Source organism: Amblyraja radiata, chromosome 5 (assembly GCF_010909765.2).
Source record: "Amblyraja radiata isolate CabotCenter1 chromosome 5, sAmbRad1.1.pri, whole genome shotgun sequence".
Lineage (NCBI taxonomy): Eukaryota > Metazoa > Chordata > Chondrichthyes > Rajiformes > Rajidae > Amblyraja > Amblyraja radiata.
The window spans coordinates 91,097,072-91,120,096 of record NC_045960.1 but is presented as its reverse complement, the minus strand read 5'-3'; positions in this window follow the sequence as shown (position 1 = coordinate 91,120,096).

Below are 23,025 nucleotides of genomic sequence, written 5' to 3'. Positions count from 1 at the left end.
TGTTGTGGAACTGTCAGGCGTGACTCAATTGGCAACGTTTAGTTTTGGTTTCTGAGTCTGTGATTTTTGGGGATGAGGAACCACTCCAGCGAATTGACCATAAATAGATCTGGGCTGACACTCAAGCGCTGCAGAGCCAGAGACACTAGCTTTCAAACAAGGTCTTAAATTAACTCAGTCTTTTTTCGGTCGGAAGTAAAATAGGATGTGAGTACACGAATAAGGATTTCCTACAGTAATTATATTTGGCCTTGGCGATGACGGCCAATATGCCAAAAACCTTTTTGACCACCCTATCGACCTAGGATGCTACTTTCAAGGAACTATGTACCTGCACTCCCAGATCCCTCTGCTCTACAACACTCTCCAGAGCCCTACCATTCACAGTGAAGGTCCTGTCCAAAGATCCTATAGCGGAGCTTGCTATAGGATCTTTGGTCCTGTCCTTGTTAGACATCCCAAAATGCAACCACGCTTCTGCCCACCTGGCCAATTGATCAAGATCCTGATACAATACCACTGTAGCGGCGCCTGCTGGCGTATGCAGAGATCGAACCCGGCGTTCGGAAGCCGCGGTCACGTGACTCGTCAGAGGCCTCTTGTTTAGCGCGGTTTATGCTTGCGCGCGTTGATTCAGCGTTGACCACCATTGTGGGCAGACGTGTCTGAAGAACCTGTATACTGGAAATCGAACTTTTGAATAAAGATCTGTTGGAAACCCCAGTTGTCGTTCTTCAGACCGCCAAATTGGTGACCTCGGCCTGTCTAGCCGTCGTTAGACAAGAAGAATTATGCAGGAAGAGAGTGTTCTCGCAGAATCAGCCAGCACGAGGCAGGGCTCACCGGCCTTCAAACTGCCAGCCTTTTGGCCTGATCAACCTCAGGTGTGGTTCGCCCATGTTGAGGCACAGTTCCACCTCCATCGCATCGTGACGGACGACACGATGTATTTCCATGTGGTGGGGGCTTTGCCGCAGGACTGTGCCTCGAGGTTGTTGCCCAACATCAGGGACCCGCCGTCCATCGGCAAATACAAAGGGCTGAAGGCCCTGCTGCTCCACGCTTACGGTCTCAGCCGCAGAGACAGGGCAGTGAGGCTGCTGCACATGGACTGTGTCGGCGACCGGCAGCCATCAACCATCATGGCGAAGCTGTTAGCCCTGATGGACGGGCACCGCCCAAGTCTGCTTTTCGAACAGGCGTTCCTGGAGCAGATGCCCGACGAAGTCCAGCTAATGCTCGCCGGAGCTGATTTCAGCGACCCGCAACAACTCGCGGAGAGAGCTGACGAACTGTGGGCGCACAGGCAGCGGGATGTTTTTGCTTTCGCCTGCCCCCTGGTCACACAATGTGTGCAGCCGAGCCGACATCGAGGAGAGGAGGAAGAAGCCCAGCCCAGAATTGCCGCGGCCAGTGGTCTACAGTCAACGCAGATGGTGCTACTACCACCAACAATACGGACCCGATGCCCGAAGATGTCGGAACCCCTGTTCGTATCCGGGAAATGCCCCGGCCGATCGTTCATAGAGGCAAATGCGATCGCCCCAAACGAACGCCTGTACGTCCGCGATCGCTTTTCCGGCCACCGTTTCCTGGTGGACTCCGGTGCCCATGCCAGTATCCTGCCTCCGAGCACCCGTGATATTCGCGCCGGTAAGGTAGGACCCATCCTCTCGGCTGTTAACAGGAGCGATATTCGCACTTACGGTACGCGGACTGCGAACCTAAATTTCGACTCCCGCCAGTACAGGTGGAAGTTTATCGTTGCTGACGTCGCCCAACCGATCCTGGGGGCCGATTTCTTGTGCGCGTTCTCCCTGTTAGTCGATGAGCGAGGTGGACGCATGGTCCCTGTGTCGGACCCGCGCCCTGCCAAGCCGCGTAACCCGTCAATGCCCCTACAGCAATTCGACGAGGTAGCTGAGATCCAGCAACCTTTCGCAGCCCTGCTCACTGATTTCCCAGGACTGCTCACGCCCCGTCATGTCGTGGTTCAACACATTCCCACCGAGGCCCCACGGGTACACGCCCGCACGCTCCGTCTCCCGCCCGATAAACTCCACATCGCACGAGACGAGTTCCAACTTATGGAGGACCTAGGGATCATCCGGCGGTCGGATAGCCCCTGGGCTTCCCCATTACACATGATGCCCAAAGCGTCCGGGGGTTGGAGACCTTGCGGTGATTACAGGCGTTTGAACACGGTAACCACAGCCCATCGCTACCCAGTCCCGAACATCCAGGATTTCTCGACTCATGTGGAAGGTGCGACCTTCTTCTCGAAGGTTGACCTTATTCGCGGGTATAATCAAATCCCGGTCCACCCCGACGACGTCCCTAAAATGGCCACCATTACCCCTTTCGGCTCAGAATGCCTTTTGGCTTGAAGAACGCTGCTCAGGCGTTCCAAAGGCTAATGGATCAGGTCGGTCGGGGTTTGCCGTTCATTTTCATCTACCTGGATGATATCCTGGTAGCCAGCAGCTCACAGGCGAAGCATGTCAGGCACCTCCGCCTACTCTTCGAATGGCTGCGCAAACACGGGTTGGTGATCAACCCTGCGAAGTGCCAGTTCGGATTCGCTCCATTTCTTTCTTGGGTCATAGCATCACCTGCCAAGGTGCGCAGCCACTGCCCAAGAAAGTCAACGCTATCCGTCGCTTCCCAAGGCCCCTATCGGTCAAGGGTCTACAGGAGTTTATCGGGATGGTTAACCTCTACCACCGATTCGTCCCGTCAGCAGCCGCCATCACGCGGCCGTTGTTCCAATGCCTGGCCGGTAAGCCCAAAGACCTGGTCTGGTCTAAGGAGGCACAGAGGGCGTTCGAGAGGGCTAATATCGCATTGGCCAACGCCACTATGCTGGAACAACCAAGGGCGTCAGCCCGAACGGCTCTCACCATATACACTTCCGACGTCGCGGTAGGCGCCGTCCTTGAGCAGTGTGTAGGTAGTCGCTGGGTGCCGCTGGCATTTTTCAGCAGGCAGCTGCGAGCCCCCGAAGTTAAATATAGCACTTTCGACCAGGAGCTCCTCGCACTTTACCTAGCGATCCGCCATTTTCGCTATTTCCTGGAGGGGCGCGCTTTCACTGCATTCACAGATCACAAGCCATTAACGTTCGCTTTGACCAAGGTATCTGACCCCCTGTCTGCCAGATAGCAACGGCACCTCGCCTACATTTCCGAATTCACTTCCGATATTCGGCATGTGGCAGGGAAGCTGAACGTTGTGGCTGACGCGTTATCCCGTCCAGCGCTGCCCGAAGTCTCAGCGCTTAGCCTAGGCATTGATTTATGAGGAACTGGCTGCTGCCCAACAGTTAGATGCCAGTATGGAGGTTTACCGCAATGCTGAATAAGGGTTCAAGCTGGTTAAGGTGCCCTGTGGCGCCGCCGGCGTGCAAGTCCTTTGCGATATCTCCACGGGCAAAGCCCGTCCCATTGTCCCAGTTGCTTGGCGGTGTCAGATTTTCGACACTATCCACAGCCCAGCGCACCCGTCCATTCGTGCAACCTCTGCCTTGGTCGCGGCGAAGTTCGTCTGGCACAGGTTAACATAGAAACATAGAAAATAGGTGCAGGAGTAGGCCATTCGGCCCTTCGAGCATTCAATATGATCATGGCTGATCCAACTCAGTATCCTGCACCTGCCTTCTCTCCATACCCCCTGATCCCTTTAGCCACATCTAACTCACTCTTAAATATAGCCAATGAACTAGCCTCAACAACCTTCTGTGGCAGAGAATTCCACAGATTCACCACTCTCTGTGTAAAAAATGATTTTCTCATCTCGGTCCTAAAAGACTTCCCCCTTATCCTTAAACTGTGACCCCTTGTTCTGGACTTCCCCAACATCGGGAATAATCTTCTTGCATCTAGCCTGTCCAACCCCTTAAGAATTTTGTAAGTTTCTATAAGATCCCCCCTCAATCTTCTAAATTCTAGCGAGTACAAGCCGAGTCTATCCAGTCTTTCTTCATATGAAAGTCCTGCCATCCCAGGAATCAGTCTGGTGAACCTTCTCTGTACTCCCTCTATGGCAAGAATGTCTTTCCTCAGATTAGGAGACCAAAACTGTACACAATACTCCAGGTGTGGTCTCACCAAGACCCTCTACAGCTGCAGTAGAACCTCCCTGCTCCTATACTCAAATCCTTTTGCTATTAATGCTAACATACCAAACCTGCATCTGCAGTTCCTTCCTACATATAATGTTGCAGTTGTGTAAGACATTGGTGAGGCTACACATGGAGTATTGGCAACAGTTTTGGTCACCGCAACCATTCGGAAAGGCCGAATGGGGTGATGGTGGCTGTCTTGGGGACGTCGTCGGGGTGGACAGGGATATGGTTGTAACTCCGGACCAGGTCAACCTTCGAATAGAAGGTCGCGTCCTCCAGGTGTGCCTAAAATTCCTGAATATGGGGTGCCGGTCTGCCGTAGTTACCGCGTTAAGCCGCCTGTAATCACCGCAAGGCCTCCAACCCCCAGACGCTTTGGGAACCATATGGATCGGGGAAGCCCAAGGGCTATCAGACAGCCACACAATACCCATGTCTTCCATCAATTGGAATTCATTGCAGGCAATGCGCAGCTTGTCTGGCGGGAGGCAGCGTGTGAGCGTGCGTCGGCAGACCCTTGGTAGGGATATGGTGCACCACACCGTGACTTGAGGGACTAAATGGCCTCCTTTTCAGGTTACCTTATAGCATTATTTTAAAGAAGAACTGAGAAGTCCTCTGCAGAGTCCTGTACAATATTTATCATCAATCACAGAGTCCTATACAATATTTATCATTAGTAACACAGATTCAATATTATTATCGCATTGTTGTTTGTGGATGATTTGCATGCTTGGGATAATCCATTAACAAAAGAGAAATATGCCTTTTTGTTGTAAGCCTTTTAGTTAATTTGCTTATATAGCATCAATATTTTTAATATACATAAAAATATCGAGGGATTTGCAAAACAAAACACAAAAGATGCTGAAATACAAACAGAAATTATTGGAAACCTCTTGCTGGTCGGATAACATCTGACTAAGGGTCTTTGATTTAGACTTTAAACTTCAGAGATACAGTGCAGTAACACCGAGTTCATACCGACCAACAATTACCCAACACGCTAACACTATCCTACACACTAGGGACAATTTACTATTTTCCTAAGCCAATTAACTTACAAATCTATACGTCTTTGGAGTGTGGGAGGAATCAGGAGCACCCTGAGAAAACCCTTGCGGTTATAGGGAGAATGCACAATCTCCATATAGGCAGCACCGTAGTCAAGATAGAAACTGGGTATCTGGCGCTGTAAGGCAGCAACTTTATCACTGTGTCACTGTGCCACCCAAATCTAAAATGCTATTTTGTTAATGCAGATGCTGTCTATGTGTTTCCTACTTTTCATGTTATTTTTACATAAAGCAAGCTGTTTGCTTTAAGTTGAGGCTGTCAATCAGTTTGTGCTGCTGATCTCTGAAATGAATTGCTATAAAAATGAATTCCTTGTAGCGGCACCTAGTGGTGGGGTGGGAAGTCAGAACCTTCATCATTGGTCGGCACGGTCATGTGACCGCGGGGGTTCGCTCGTGGGCTTTTAGCCAGTTATTCAGTGCTCCTCCCAGCAACAGGAGCTGTGTTTGTTAGCTAAGTCAGGCACGCGGTTTTCACGCGTCTTAGTTCCGTTTTTTCTGTGAATAAAAATTACTTTACTCAACCTGCCTGGTCTCGCTTCATCCTCATAATTAGGGCAAAATGTAAACATACCAGAAACCACTGCAAACACCCTTACCCATTGCCCACCAGCCATCCTGCATGCTCCCTCAGCATACATTGAACACACCGTTGTGTGACCAAGCATTAGCAGAAAAGGGAAATGCTTTACTTGTATGTTAGCACCAAGACTAAAGCCCCTGTCTCACGGTGCGGGTCCACCCACGTGTGATCCCGAGTGAAAGAAAAAATCAGACTCGTGGTTGTGTACGAGATTCCAAGTTTATGTTCAAGAGTTTAACCGAGTTCCCACGGGTATGTCTAAGTTTGCCGTTTACTTCTCATTTCTGCGATGCTCCAAGTTCCTCTCCCGAGTTACTCTTGAGCCAACAACGTCTACCGACGTGTGGAAAAATCATCACATGGTAAAAGTGATGTCATGCAGTTTTTGTTTTCACTATAAAAAGATCCGGCCTGAAGAACGATCTCGACCCGAAAGATCACCTATTTCTTTTCTCCTGAGATGCTGCCTGACCAGCTGAGTTAGTCCATCATTTTGTGTCTATCTTTGGTTTAAACTAGTATCTGCAATTCCTTCCTTCAAACTTTTAGAGCAGTTTGTTTCAAGAAACAATCCTTCCAAAATTGCATTCAAAAGTCCATTTGAACTGCATTTGTTCAAGGACTGGCATCAATCATAGCCTGTTTTTTTTGTTGGGAGGAACTGCAGATGCTGGTTCACACCGAAGATAGACATAAAATGCTGGAGTAACTCAGCGGGACATGCAGCATTTCTGGAGAGAAGGAATGGGTGACGTTTCTAGTCGAGTCCGTTCTTCAGACTGAAAAAACGTTTCGACCCTTCTCTCCAGAGATGCTGCCGGCTTGGCTGAATTACTCCAGCTTTTTGTGTCTAGTAAGATTGTTTTATTCCCTTAATTCATCTCTCATCAAAACGTTGGTAAACTTCTAACAAAAAGATTAGGTAAATTGAACATTAACGTTATTTTTTCCCCCGACAGCAAGGTCCGTAGACCAGAGGGATAGCAGTGTGTGTCTCTCTATAAAGCAGCGGCTCAAAACATTGCTGATTGGGCAGATCTACCCAGAAACCACCCCTTTCACACTCACCCCAGCCCTGGGAAACAACGTTTTCAGAGCCCTACAGTCACCCCAGCCCGCCCGCGAACCTCTGAATGAAAGACAAAGCTCAGATGTTCTCTTCAGCAGTGGCATCCCAGAGTTTCCCAACGCCTGGCCCAAGTTTTAATTTAAACTCAGGTAAACTGAATTTGTATTAAAAACCCAAATACAATTGGCCCTTAATTGTAAATATGAGAATGTTTTCCTATATTGTACGGTAGACTATCATCCGGTGTAGATACCATAATTGGTACCATAATTACAACTGGTTACATCATTGCATTACATCATGAACTCTCCAAAAGCAATCGGCCAGCGCATGATATTTCATGAATATCCCGTAAATCAACGGCAGAGAGCTGACTTTCTGGCTTATCATTCTTTCAACATGGAAAGAGGCCTTTTGGCCCATCAAGGCAATGCCAGCTCTGACAGCAATCTCATCAATCACATTCCCCATTCATTTCCCTGTAATTTATTCTCTCTCACATGCTCGTCAACTGTCCCAGATTCCATTACTCACCGACACACTCGGGTTAATTTACAGCGGCAGATTAACCTACGTTCTTTGGGGATGTGGGAGGAAACCAGAGTGGCCGGGGGAATCCCGCTTGGTCACAGGGAAAAGGTGTAACCCTGACACGGATACCACCGGAGTCCACAGGATCGAACCTTTTGATCGCTGGAGCTGTGAGAGAACCATGTGCAACCTTCTGCACCACCGTTCCCAGGCAAATCAACTGCAGGATCCATACCGCATCCACGCTGCTGAAGCCAGAAAAACAATGAGGCAATTTTCCACACGGTTACTGGTGCCACCAGCTCCAGCCACCTTCACAGTAAGGCTGTGAGGCTGCTGTCAGTCACAGAGGGGAAAGTGTGCAGCTCACCCATGTACCTTTCCCCTTCTCCCACCACCCCATCCTCCCACCTCTTCTTTCCATCGCATTATTTCTTGATGGCTTCTTTTGGAAGAAATTACTTTGAAAACTTTTGTTTACCAACCCTTCTTGTATTTCACTGCCGAAGCACTGTTTGGTCAATGGGTCTTGTACCAGTGGTAGTTCAATTATTTGTTTCATTACGCAATCTTCACAATTTGTCTGGATGTTAGAATATGTCATTATGTAAAGCATGTCAAGGTTGAATAGTAATTTACTGGTTACTTGAGGAAACCAAGTGGAGTGGACCCCGGCAGTAATTTCAGGTGCTGCGTGCAATGGGCTTGGGAACACAAGACAGACCAACCAGCCGGCTTCACGGGGCCTCCCTGGAACTGTGGTGGGCTAGAACTGCAGGCTGGGTGATGTGTGAACCAACGGATATCCTACACACCTTGAAAAACTAGGAGGCACCTTGTCATAGAAACATAGAAAATAGGTGCAGGAGTAGGCCATTCGGCCCATCGAGCCAGCATCGATTAATTGCGATCATGGCTGATCGTCCCCTATCAATAACCCGTGCCTGCCTTCTCCCCGTATCCTTTGACTCCACTAGTTCCTAGAGCTCTATCTAACTCTCTCTTAAATCCATCCAGTGATTTGGCCTCCACTGCCCTCTGTGGCAGGGAATTCCATAAATTCACAACTCTCTGGGTGAAAAAGTTTTTTCTCACCTCAGCTTGAAAGGAAATGATTCACCATCAGGGCATCGTGTACTTCGCAAGTGGCTACAGTCTGGGCGCACAACTGAAAGCCTCCTTAACGCGGACAGACTGGGTGGAAAGTGATGCCTGAGAAAATTCCCTGTATAAACGCATAAAATTTGTCGGATATAAATCCTGAGACGGGACGCCTGTCCCATATGCCTGCTTTTCCATAAAAAGTGCATTAATCTAACAAGGATTCATGGCACCGTTTCAATGTGAAAAGTTAAAGTTCTGAAGGGAAGTAATTAACTCTTGCAATGCGGCTTTCCCCACACTGCATGGTTCATTCTTTTTGCCACTGTTTCTCAGATCCCCGGTGAGTGCTTTTTGCTCCTTCACTGAAAATTTTCCATTAAGATCTGACTAATCTTCAACATTTCACTTCCGGCACTCAGGCCAAACCCATGAGTTACTCACGAGTAACTACGGTAAACTCACGGGCTACTACGTTCTTACAACGAGTTTAAATGTTTCAAATTTTAACTTCAAGAGTAAATTTGACTCGTGGAAATCTATCATCATGTTGAAAGTTTTCCAAGAGTTAACAAGTTTCCCAGGTACCTCAGATTCAGATTCAACTTTAATTGTCATTGTCCGTGTACAGTACAGAGACAACGAAATGCATTTAGCATCTCCCTGGAAGAGCGACATAGCATATGATTTGAATAAATATTTACATTAGCATATATACAGACATAGTGTTTTTCCTGTGGGAGGAGTGTCCGGGGGGGGGGGGGGGGGGGGGGTGATTGGCAGTCACCGAGGTACGTTGTTGAGTAGAGTGACAGCCGCTGGGAAGAAGCTGTTCCTGGACCTGCTGGACCGGCAACGGAGAGACCTGTAGCGCCTCCCGGATGGTAGGAGGGTAAACAGTCCATGGTTGGGGTGAGAGCAGTCCTTGGCGATGCTGAGCGCCCTCCGCAGACAACGCTTGCTTTGGACAGACTCAATGGAGGGGAGCGAGGAACCGGTGATGCGTTGGGCAATTTTCACCACCCTCTGCAATACCTTCCGGTCGGAATCAGAGCAGTTGCCATACCATACTGTGATACAGTTGGTAAGGATGCTCTCGATGGTGCAGCGGTAGAAGTTCACCAGGATCTGAGGAGACAGATGGACCTTCTTCAGTCTCCTCAGGAAGAAGAGACGCTGGTGAGCCTTCTTGATCAGAGTTGAGGTATTGTGGGTCCAAGAGAGGTCATCGGAGATGTCAACACCCAGGAACCTGAAGCTAGAAACACGTTCCACCTCCGTCCCGTTAATGTGGATGGGGGTGTGCGTGCCGCCCCTGGACTTCCTAAAGTCTACAATGAGCTCCTTGGTCTTCTTGGAGTTAAGGGCCAGGTTGTTGTCAGCGCACCATGCTGCCAAGTGCTGGACCTCCTCCCTGTAGGCCGACTCATCGTTGTTGCTGATGAGGCCAATCACCGTTGTATCATCTGCATACTTGATGATGGTGTTAGTACCATGTACAGGTGTGCAGTCATAGGTGAAGAGGGAGTAGAGGAGGGGGCTCAGCACACAGCCCTGTGGAACGCCGGTGTTCAGGGTGAGGGTTGAAGAGGTGTGCTTGTCTAACCTAACAGACTGTGGTCTGTTGGTTAGAAAGTCCAGTATCCAGTTGCAGAGGGAGGGATCGATCGATGCCCAGGTTACCGAGAGGGAGGGATCGATCGATGCCCAGGTTACTGCCTGCCGTTAGCGCTACGAGTCGCTAAGTTGCGTCCACGTGTTCCGACGTTCCCGCTACGGTAATTGTACGTGATTACCACGAGTTTAATTTGTTTTAAACTCGGGGTCACTCGTGGGTCGACTCGTTCCGTGAGACAGGGGTTTTACAAAGTGGATTGGCTCAATCTTTCATAAATTCAAACTCACTGCTTCACACTCCCTGGTGAGGCAGTTTAGTGAGTCTATGATGCTTGCATATAAAGAGTTCAATAGAAGGACAGATGTCCTGACATATTTACTACGCAAAATCATTTTCTAAAAAGACAGAAAATGCAATCACAACACAAGCCCAACTTGAGGGAAAAAATATGGATGACATTACTTCACGTAACAATTATTTAATCATAGTGTGTAAAAAAGAGTCCCACTGTAAATAATGTGTATTTTTTGCTCAATGTGGTCATTGAGAATATGTTTGTGAAACAAAGGCAAAAAAAAAATAATACAACATGCAAAATGCAAACCCTGATTATGACAAACACAATTATACAGCAACCTTTGATTGTGAGGAATTTGGGCAACCTTCAAGTGATAACTCAATACATTAGTTGCTGGGATTATAGATTGTTACAACTTTACTTTTTGAATGAATGTTCCAAGGCTATTATCCTCTTTCAATATTTTCAGTTTATGTTATTTTGTATGTATACTCTTTCAGATTTTCTTTGCTTTCTAGTTGGCCTTAACAGCTCCTTGGATACCATTATTTATTTATGGACCTCCTGGACTTTAGTTGCCCATCTAGTGGTATTCTCTGTAACATTTTGGCTGGCCATCTAGTGATTACCTTTGTGAAACATTTTGGGTGGCCATCTTTCAAATTTAAAAACAAACTGCCATCCTCATCTCTGTGTGAGGAAAGAGTTAACAGACATGGTTGATTTAGACTAGGGATAGAAAAATAACTTATAAAGAAATAAGGTGTCAGCAGAAGCCAGACTGCTAGTAGAATAGAAAGTAACGATATAAAGAACAGAGATAAATTCTAGATAAAAAGTAGCAACAGAAATACTTCAGTAGAAGTTTGGGTGGGCGTTCCACGACGTTCTCGTGGGAATCTGGGTTTTATGTTATGATTGGAAGAAGCTCAATGGGTGTGAAAATAGTGAAAAGAAATGTATAAAGATAATGACATCCCGATCCTCGGTGTGCCTCTAGGGGACATCAGTGGAGAGGCACCTATTCTGCAGAATATGAACTTAATAAAAACACTTCTTTGTCTGAATTTGTCTCAAGAGCATTTGTGATTTTTGAATCTCACAACTTGGGGGCTCGTTTCCGAGATCCAATACACTGGACAGCTGACGGGAGTAGACGGACGAAGGGAAGGTGCACCCTGCTGAGTTCAGCGGTCTCAGACTCCTTGCTTGCCATCAGCTGTTTAAGCAGTAGTATCCGGACCACACAGAGACTCGACAAAGAAGTGGGAGTAGTTGGAAATCGCGAAAAATCAATCGAGCAATTCCAGTGCATGGAACCCAGGTAGGAAAATGACTATTAAGTACTTCCTGGGCTATTGAGAATGATGAACACGGTACGATGAACACGGTATTAAGAATATAAGACCTTGTGGTTAACGCCCTGAAGGATTCAGGGGGCTGCAAGGCAAACCCAGAAGGGAGGGGAGAAGGCTGTGGGCCAAATCCCCGCATTCTGCCCAATAGTCCATTGGGGCAAATGCTGGACCCTGGAGGGCAGGAAATACCCAGGGGTTGGAAAAGCCAACAATGATAAGGTATAGTCAGTTGGGGAAAATGCAGAGCTGCATATGGACAGGAGATACCCACAGAAAATGTAGAGCCGGAGGGGGCCAAAATACCCAAGGGAAAGAGAAGACAGGGGCCGGGGTGGACGAAGTTCACCCGGCCAACAGGACGGGGAGTCAAAGGGCAGAAGGGGAAGATAAGAAGTTCGGTAGAAATTAGACCCCTGAGGGAAGTACCTAGGAGAGGACCCTGAGGGAGAAGGGAGTTTGCCTCCTTGAAGATTCATTAGGTCTGACGAGAACAGTTAGATCAATTCCTGAGAGACAGGAAAATTCCTGAGACTGGATGATAAGGGAGTTACTCCCGAAAGTAGCAGATAAGACGGCAGAGGCCGCGAAAGGGGGATGTTTGTAACAAATGGTTGAAATGAGCAAGTTGTAAAATTGAACACAGACGCCCCGTGGCGGAGGTGGGAATTCCCACTGTGTTTGGGCCGTAGGGGATTGCAAACAAGCTGCAAAAAAAAATGAACTCGTTGTATCCTGGTAACCTGAAAAAGAGAAGTTGTAAAAATCGTTTCTTGATGTTCTTTTAGATTTCTTGTCAGTAAAGTTAACTGGAAATAAGTTAATTGATGAAACATGACCAGCTTTTATGTTGTTTTATTGTAGACATACGTTGAGAAACACAGACAGAGAGAGAGAGAGAGAGAGAGACAGACACAGAGACACAGAGAGAGCCAGATACAGAGAGAGAGAGAGAAAGAGAGACAGACACAGAGACAGCCAGACAGAGAGAGAGAGATTTTATTTATTTAGCGAATGCAAAGTCCTTTAGCCAAGAGTTGCCTCTTGATCTGCTGTATGAAGGGTGACAAGTCCTCCTTTGAGTCTTTGTTGAAGGCATGCTTCAATGATGTGTTGTAAGGGAGTGCCACAAGCACACCGTGGGGTTGGGCTGCTGCCCCATTTGTGAAGGCTGGCCAAGCAGGGGCCATGTCCAGTCCTGAATCTATTCAGCGTTGAGAGAGAGAGAGAGAGAGAGAGAGAGAGAGAGAGAGAGAGAGACAGAGAGAGAGAGAGAGGCACAGACACAGACAGAAAGAGAAAGAGAAAGGATGCATTCTGGAGCTGTCCGCTGGCAACAGAAAGTAGAGACTTATTCGCCTTTGAGTGGGAAAACCTAAAAACCGGGCGAAAGCAACAATTCCGGTGGGCGGTGCTCCCTCAAGGTTTTACAGAATCACCAAATTTATTCGGCCAAATTTTAGAGCAGGTATTGGAGGATTTCCCAGGACACGGGGAAACGCGACTATTACAGTATGTGGATGACCTCCTTTTGTCAGGAGAGAGAGAAGAGGAAGTAAGGGACGCCACAATAAGCCTGTTAAACTTCTTGGGAAGGAAGGGGTTAAGAGTGTCCCGTAACAAGCTTCAATTTGTGAAACGAGAGGTAAAATATCTGGGACATCTGATAAGTGGAGGAAAGAGACGAATAAACCCCGAAAGGATAGCTGGGATCACGGGAGTACCACTACCAAAGAATAAGAAAGAGATCTGAAAATGCCTGGGATTGATAGGATACTGTCGACTGTGGATAGATGATTACTCCAGACAAGTAAAATTCCTGTATGATAAATTGGGAGAAGAAAAAGACAAAGTTCAGTGGACCCCAGAACAGGAGTTGGAATTTGGGAAATTAAAGAACAGTTTGATTACTGCTCCCGTGTTGGCTCTGCCCTCAGTAGAACAATCTTTCCACCTGTTTGTAAATTCAGACAAGGGGGTGGCACTAGGGGTACTCACCCAGAAAATAGGGGGAAATCGACAGCCAGTGGCCTTCCTCTCGAAAATATTAGATCCAGTCTCCAGGGGATGGCCGGGATGCATACAAGCGGTAGCAGCTACCGCAATATTGGCGGAAGAGAGTAGGAAATTAACCTTTGGAGGCACTCTGGTTGTTTCTACACCACACACAGTAAGAACCATACTCACTCAGAAATCCAACAGATGGTTAACAGACTCTAGACTTTTGAAGTATGAGGCCATCCTGATGGAAAAAGACGATTTGATGATAATTACGGATAAGAACATTAACCCGTCCCAATTCCTGTATCCAGCAGAGAAACAGGGTGACAAGGAAGAGGGCCCAGCACACTGCTATCGTGAAATAATCGATTTACAAACAAAAAGTAGAGAAGACTTAGAAGAGCAACCTCTGGCTGAGGGCAGTCGGTGGTTTATAGATGGATCCTCCAGGTGCATAGGTGGAAAAATACATAGTGGGTACGGTATAGTGAACGGGGAAACTATGGAGGAAATTGAAAGCGGCAGGCTGCCTGGTAGTTGGTCAGCTCAATCTTGTGAATTATATGCATTAATGAGAGCTTTAGAATTATTGGAGGGGAAGGAAGGAACAGTATATACCGATTCAAAATACGCTTTTGGAGTAGTACACACCTTTGGGAAGAGCTGGAAAGAGCGAGGAATGATAACAACTCGAGGTAAAGAATTAGCGTATGAGCAATTGGTAGGACAGACACTGGAAGCCTTGCAAAAACCAGAACGAATAGCCATAGCATATGTGGCAGGGCATCAGAAGGGTAACACCCTGGAGGCCAGAGGAAATAGGGCAGTGGATGAGGTTGCAAAAAGAGCAGCCACAGAACAGATGGTAGAAATGAAGTCACTAATACCTTTAAGGGAACCAGAGGAAAAGATACCTATCTTTAGTGAGAAAGAACAGGAAAACATGAAATAAATGTGGACTCAGCGTACTTCAAATGGGAAATGGTGGACACCAAATGGAAAGCAGCTATTGAACAAAGAAATAATGAGGGAGTTATTAGGGAGATTACATGGACAAAGCCATTGGGGAACACAAGCCCTCTGTGACACCCTCCTCAGAACCTACGCTTGCTGTGGGATGTTTACCATGGCCAAACAAGTCATAAGGGGCTGTGTAATATGTCAGCGAATAAATAAGAAAATCATGAGAGCAGTCCCAGGAGGAGGACAACCATTAGCAGTTAGGCCCTTCCAAAGAATACAGATAGATTTTACCGAGCTGCCCCGGGTACGAACATGGAAGTACCTGTTAGTGGTAGTGGACCATTTCACCAGATGGGTAGAGGCATTCCCCACGGCAACTGCCACCTCACAGGCGGTAGCCAAGATATTATTAGAACAAATTGTACCCAGATATGGGATTGTGGAAACAATAGACTCAGATAGAGGGACCCATTTTGCCTCCAAAACACATGAAATGATATGTGAAGCACTGGGAATAGAATGGAAATTGCATACACCATGGCATCCCCAGAGCTCAGGAAAGGTGGAAAGAATGAATGGCACCTTAAAGACCCAAATCACCAAGTTGATAGAGGAAACGAGACTCCCCTGGACTAAGTGCCTCCCGATAGCCCTGTTGAGAATCCGAACGCCACCTCGAAAAGACATAGGGATATCACCATATGAAATGTTATTCGGGCTCCCATACTTAGGGAAGATAGAAGGAGTCCCAACAATACAAGGGAACGATGTGTTCCTGAGGAACTATTTACTGGCAGTGTCCCAATCTCTTGCAGAACTAAAAATTAAAGGATTGCTGGCCCAGAGCCCACCACTGGACTTCCCGATTCACTCAGTCAAGGCTGGAGACTGGGTATTAATAAAAATGTGGAAAGAAGAAAAGCTGCAACCTAAGTGGACTGGACCCTACCTGGTGTTACTAATCACTGAGACAGCAGTATGAACAAAAGAGAAAGGGTGGACTCACGCAAGTCGAGTTAAGGGTCCTGTGAAGGCCCCACCAGACGATATCAGCCCGTGCGCAAAGGAGAGGAACCATTGACTTTAATATTTACCAAGAACCCGCAGGAAAAATGAAGATTTCGTGTTGGTGGGTCGTGTGTTGGGTGGTTACCCAACTTGTAAGTAATGTAACATGCATAAAAATCACAATACCACAGAATAGAAGGTCCACCACCATCCCATTTGATGTATGTAAAGGAAAATGGTGGTGCGGCTATAGAATGTATGTATGCACCCATCCATGTAAAGATTGGCACGTGGTGTTTACTTCATCAAAATATGGGTGGCATCGGACTGATAGGTGGAGAGTATATCAAAACCCGAACGAGAAATTGCCAGGAAGCGTATATGTGAGCATACAGAGTGTCCAAATACAGGAAAGTGGTAGGTATTGGATATGTGCAGATAAAACAGGGAAGGACGCATGTCTGAAGTTTGAGATAGAAGTAAAGTGAGATGGGAAGATGGTAAGATACGAGGATAGGGGAGAGGTGTTCAAGATAGATGACAGTCAGAATAGGGATCCCGGGGCAACACCAGCACCACCAGTAGTCAGCAATGTCACCAGGGAAAATGAGTCTAAGGATCTGAAGATAATGATAGTAGCAGGAGAAACAGGATTAAGGCAGTTATATAAGAAAGGAATACCAACAGGGGGAAAAGGAGCCAACACCTGGCTTGCCTGGATGATGTACACAGCCAGAAGTATGCAACGAACCAATTGTTACGCCTGCGCTGGAGCTAGGCCTCAGCTGGTCCCTGTACCATTTCCCCTCAATTGGGATAGAACACCTAGGGCTATGACATGTATATTACAGCTATTCACAAATCCGCTCTTACCAAAGAATGTGATATGCCAGAGTTATTACCTATTTCCGGCCAGCAACAACAATACGAAGGGCCGAAGGGAAGACCCTCGACCTCCTCCATTTACCATTCCTTTTGGGGAGGAGGGGTTTGAGTGCTATACAAGAAATAACCCAGAGGGACAGGACATGGGGGAGGTGCTCAACTGCAATAAGACGTATAACATAACGGCTGAAGAACAGGGGCCACTGTTCAATAGCTCCTGGCTGAAAAAGCAGATAGTCAGTAGAGCCGATGTCTGGTGGTGGTGCGGGGCGAATACCCTGTGGCCCCGGTTACCAGGGTCATGGACGGGAACCTGTACCCTCATACAACTGATGATGCCCTTCACCATAGCAGTAGAACATGCTGTAGAACTCGATAAAGGAAGCCGACGACAAAAGAGAAAGGTGAGAGGATCATTCGACACACAAATCTATATAGATGCGATAGGGGTGCCAAGAGGGGTACCCGATGAATTTAAAGCCAGAAATCAGATAGCTGCGGGCTTTGAGTCCAAACTCTTCTGGTGGTCCACAGTTAATAAAAATGTGGACTGGATCAACTACTTATACTACAATCAACAACGCTTTATAAATTACACTCGAGATGCAGTTGAAGGATTAGCGGAACAACTGACAGATACCAGCCAAATGACCTGGCAAAATCGCATGCCTTGGACATGCTACTGGCTGAGAAGGGAGGGGTGTGTGTAATGTTTGGCGAACAATGTTGCACATTCATCCCCAACAACACTGCTCCGGATGGGTCAGTGTCAAGAGCCCTAGCAGGTCTCACCTCTCTGTCTATCGAATTGGCTGAGAACTCTGGAGTAGACACCTCCTGGACCGGGTTTCTAGACTCCTGGTTTGGGAAATGGAAGCACATCTTTACATCTGCCCTAACATCAGTAATAGTCATGGTAGGGTTATTGTGTTTGTTCGGATGTTGTATCATTCCCTGCGTACGGGGATTGGCTCAGCGATGATAGAAACAGCCCTGACGAAGAACAGTGCTGCCACCATAATGGCCTTCAGAACACAGTATGACCAACGAGAGGAGGATAGGGTGGTGAAGAATCTGCTGCTAGCATTAGAAAAGGAGGAGATAGTGTAAATCAAGGGTGCGTAGCAAAAAGAAAAGGATGGATTGTGAGGAAAGAGTTAACAGACATGGTTGATTTAGACTAGGGATAGAAATATAACTTAGAAAGAAATAAGATGTCAGCAGAAGCCAGACGGCTAGTAGAATAGAAAGTAACGATATAAAGAACAGAGAGAAATTCTAGATAAAAAGTAGCAACAGAAATACTTCAGTAGAAGTTTGGGTGGACGTCCCACGACGTTCTCGTGGGAATCTGGGTTTTATGTTATGATTGGAAGAAGCTCAATGGGTGTGAAAATAGTGAAAAGAAATGTATAAAGATAGAAGACATCCCGATCCTCGGTGTGCCTCTAGGGGACATCAGTGGAGAGGCACCTATTCTGCAGAATATGAAATTAATAAAAACACTTCTTTGTCTGAATTTGTCTCAAGAGCATTTGTGATCTTTGAATCTCACACTGGGATTATAGATTGTTACAACTTTACTTTTTGAATGAATGTTCCAAGGCTCTTATCCTCTTTCAATATTTTCAGTTTATGTTATTTTGTATGTATCCTCTTTCAGATTTTCTTTGCTTTCTAGTTGGCCTTAACAGCTCCTTGGATACCATTATTTATTTATGGACCTTCTGGACTTTAGCTGCCCATCTAATGGTATTCTGTGTAACGTTTTAGCTGGCCATCTAGTGATTACCTTTGTGAAACATTTTGGGTGGCCATCTTTCAAATTTAAAAACAAACTGCCATCCTCATCTCTGTCAATCCCAAACACAGCATTGTGTTTTCACACTTTATTCCATTAAACTCTCAAAATACACAACTGCCTGTTCCTTTGGAGGGAGATCGAATGAGTTTTTAACTAGACTGAATAGCTGAGCAGCCTGTCTTCAGTGAAGGCAGCACACTTATGCTCTTAATAAAATCACCTTCAGGTTATGCCATACTCATCTGTACGTGCATTGTTTATACATAGTTGTCACAAACGTCCACAAACTCCTTTTGGGATGCTGGAGCTCCCTGTTGCTAGCCACTTTTACTCCTCTTCCCATATGATTGCCATCCTTGGCCTCCTCCACTGCCAAAGTGAGGCTAGACTTGCCAGAGGAGGTAGCTGAGGCAGGTACAATAACGACAAAACAAAATTTGGACAGGTGCATAGATAGGAAAGGTTTATAAGGATATGGGCCTAACGCTGGCAGGTATGACAAATGTAGATGGGGCCTCTGGGTCGGTTGGGGCGAAAGGCCTGTTTACATGCCGTATGACTCTCTGACATGCAAACGGGAAGAACAGCACTTCATATTCCCCTTGGGTAGTCTATAACCGAACGGCATGAACGTTGAATTCTCCAGTTTTAAGTAATACTGCCATCTCTTCCACCCAGGTGCGGACACATTTCTCCCGCCACCACCCCATCATCCTGTCTTTTCTCTTCCTCCTTACACTCAGCTCCCATCCCACCCATCTCAGAGTCTGTCATTTCCCTGCCTCCCCCCCCCCCCCCTTTCCTCTCCTGCCTTTCCCGTTCCACATATAACCCTTCCTTTGAGTTTATGTTTCACTCTTCTATCCTTAACTGACATCCTTTTGTCTCCTTTTCACCCTTAGTCTCTATCATATCTCCACCCATCTGCTATCACCCCCTCTTCCATCCCCTGTATTCTTCTATCACTTGCCAGGCATTGTCCCGTCCCTACCTCTTTTTTCCAGCTTTCTCCCTCCTACTTAATCAATCTGAAGAAGGATGAAAAATGACAATTTCCCTCCGGAGAAGCCGTCTGACCCATTGAGTTCCTCTAAAGGTCCCATCATGCAGCCTCTTGTGTCTCAATGAGAATATGCATCATCTTCTTTTCAAGGGTGTTCGGGAGAGGCAATAAATGCTGGCCTGCCCAGAATCACAGATCAGTTAAGGTTTAAAAAGAAGCAGTTCTCATAATGTTATTAGTGCTATGTGAGAACAACTCAGCTCTCTTTTAAACCATCTCTTTTTGAAGCTGCTCCAAAGACTTTCCTAACTTTCTAAGTACCACAATGCTATTTGAGGCTCAACCAGTGTTTAAAAAAAGTTCATCATGATGTGTTTGTCTTAGTACTCTAAGCCAAGGATCCCATGTGTTTTTTTAATTACATTCGCAGTCTGCTCTGTCACTTTCAATACACAATGTGCCCGTATATCCAAATCTTGCTGTTTTTGTACCCATTTTTTAATTGTGCCTTTTAGTTTGTATGGCCTCTTGTCAATATAACACTGTGTATTTCTCAGCATTCACTTTCATCTGCCATCTATTTATCCATACCATCAGCCTGTTCATATTTCCTTTAAATCTACAACTATCTATTTCATGTTCATTATGTCTTTATGCTTTGTGTCATTTGAAAATTGTGGCTTGTGTGCCTTAGTCCAAGTCATTAATATATATATCCCCAAGGGAACTCCACTGTATTTCACTGCATTTTCCTGCAGTCCAGAAAATATGCTTTCATTACTACTACTTGGTTTCCTGTTACTTACTCAAATTTCCCCTGTTATTCTATGGTCTTCAATCTTGATAATGCCTATTATTGGTAGCTCATTAAATAGCCATTTTATATTTCTATACACATCACATTTCCCTCATCAGCTCTTTCTGTTACTTATAGAGAAACAAGGAACTGCAGATGCTAGTTTACAAATAAAAGACACAAAATGCTGGAGTAACTCAGCAATCGGGCAGCTTTTCTGGAGAACATGGATAGGTGAAGCTTCGAGTCGGGTCCCTTCAGACTCACGAGGCTCACCAGCCTATATATTTTGGAGTCATAGAGTGATACAGTGTAGAAACAGGTTCTTCGGCCCAACTTACCCACAACGGCCAACACGTCCCAGCTACACTAGTCCCACCTGCCTGCGTTTGGCCCATATCCGTCCAAGCCTGTCCTATCCATGTGCCTATCTCACTGTTACTTAAACGTTAGGATAGTCCCTGCTTCAACTACCTCCTCTGGTAGCTTGTTCCATACACCCGCTACCTTTTGTGTGAAAATGTTACCTCTCAGATTCCTATTAAATCTAATATTTTCCCCTTCACCTTAAACCTATGTCCTCTGGTCCTTCATTTGTCTACTCTGAGCAAGATTTACCTACTCTGGGCAATGTTCCTTCAATCTTCTTTCTTCTCTCTCTCAATAACCTCAGATAGATCCCAACAGGTCATGGGAATTTATCCACCTTCAAGAATCCCAACATCATCTCCTTCCTGATCTCAATCTGCCATAGCTTATATCTTTCCCACACTGATCTCACTGTTCTCCATGTCCTTCGCCTTGGTGAATACAAATGCAAAGTACTAATTTAGTACATTGTCGATCAATGCCAGGTGAAGTATAAAATCCGATAAAACAGCATTGTTAAAGAGGTGTTTAGGGAGTCATCAACAGGCAAGGAATAGAGAGATATGAACCATAGATAGGACAGGTTTGGAGGGCTATGGACCAAATGCTGACAGGTGGGACTAGTGTAGCTGGGACGGTGTGGACAAGCTGGGCTGAAGGGCCTGTTTCCACACTGTTTCACTCTATGACTCTATGTGCAGGCAGTTGGGATTTGTTTAGAATGACATCATGGTTCACCCAGATATGGTGGGCTGAAGGGTCTGTTCATGTGCTGTACTCTTCTGTGCTCAATATTGGAGCACTGATCATTACTGAGCATAAACAAACAGAGTAGAAGGGAGTTCTAATGTTTCATGGAGTGGGGATAAATAAGCTCTTCAATTGATCCTAGATGCCCTGCTATAAAAACAATTATGATTAAGGAATATCAATCCTACAACGATATAGTGAAAATATTTTATGGCATGTGACTAAGGTGATGGCTAAGTGTGACAAATTTACTAGCCACATCTGCACTTAAGGAAGAGATGCTTTCTGTGATTCTGTTCCTTCAGTTTTCCTTATTCTTATTGGCAAATTTGAGGAATATTCACAAGGATACCCACATTCACAAAGCATGGCTGAGTGAGAATGATGTCAACAGAACTTGATTGCCTGCAGTAGGAGATGGTAACATTGAGTATTTTTGGAACAGGATGTTTCCCCTGAGCAAACGCCTTAAAAGTTGTGTTCAAGAAGGAACTGCAGATGCTGGAAGATCGAAGGTACACAAAAATGCTGGAGAAACTCAGCAGGTGCAGCAGCATCTATGGAGCGAAGGAAATAGGCGACGTTTCGGGCCGAAACCCTTCTTCAGACTGATGGGGGGTGGGGGGGGGAGAAGGAAGGAAAAAGGGAGGAGGAGGAGCCCTAGGGCGGGAGGATGGGAGGAGACAGCTCGAGGGTTAAGGAAGGGGAGGAGACAGCAAGGGCTAGCAAAATTGGGAGAATTCAATGTTCATGCCATCCGGACGCAAGCAACCCAGGTGCTGTTCCTCCAATTTCCGGTGTTGCTCACTCTGGCAATGGAGGAGACCCAGGACAGAGAGGTTGGATTGGGAATGGGAAGGGGAGTTGAAGTGCTGAGCCACCGGGAGTTCAGGTAGGTTATTGCGGACTGAGCGGAGGTGTTCGGCGAAACGATCGCCCAACCTCCGCTTAGTCTCCCCGATGTAAATCAGCTGACATCTAGAGCAGCGGATGCAGTAGATGAGGTTGGAGGAGATACAGGTGAACCTTTGTCGCACCTGGAACGACTGCTTGGGTCCTTGAATGGAGTCGAGGGGGGAGGTGAAGGAACAGGTGTTGCATTTCTTGCGGTTGCAATGCGACGTTTCGGGCCGAAACCCTTCTCCAGACTGATGGGCCACCAGGTTGGCCTCAAAGCCCTCCGGTTCTTCCTCGACCAGAGGAGCAACCTATACCCAGCCACCGACACTCTCCTCCGCCTAGCGGAGTTGGTCCTCACCCTCAACAACTTTACGTTTGACTCCTCCCATTTCCTCCAAACACAAGGCGTAGCTATGGGCACCCGCATGGGCCCCGGCTACGCCTGCCTCTTTGTCGGGTACGTTGAACAATCCTTGTTCAATACGTACCAGGGCCCCATCCCCGACCTCTACCTCCGTTACATTGACGACTGCTTTGGGGCCACCTCCTGCACCCACACACAACTGACTGACTTCATCCACTTCACCACCAACTTCCATCCGGCACTCCAATACACCTGGACCATTTCCGACACTTCCCTACCATTCCTTGACCTCACCATCTACATCGCAAGGGACAGACTTCTGACCGACATACACTACAAATCAACTGACTCACATGGCTATCTGGACTATATGTCTTCCCACCCTGCCCCCTGTAAAGACTCAATCCCCTACTCCCAATTCCTCCGCC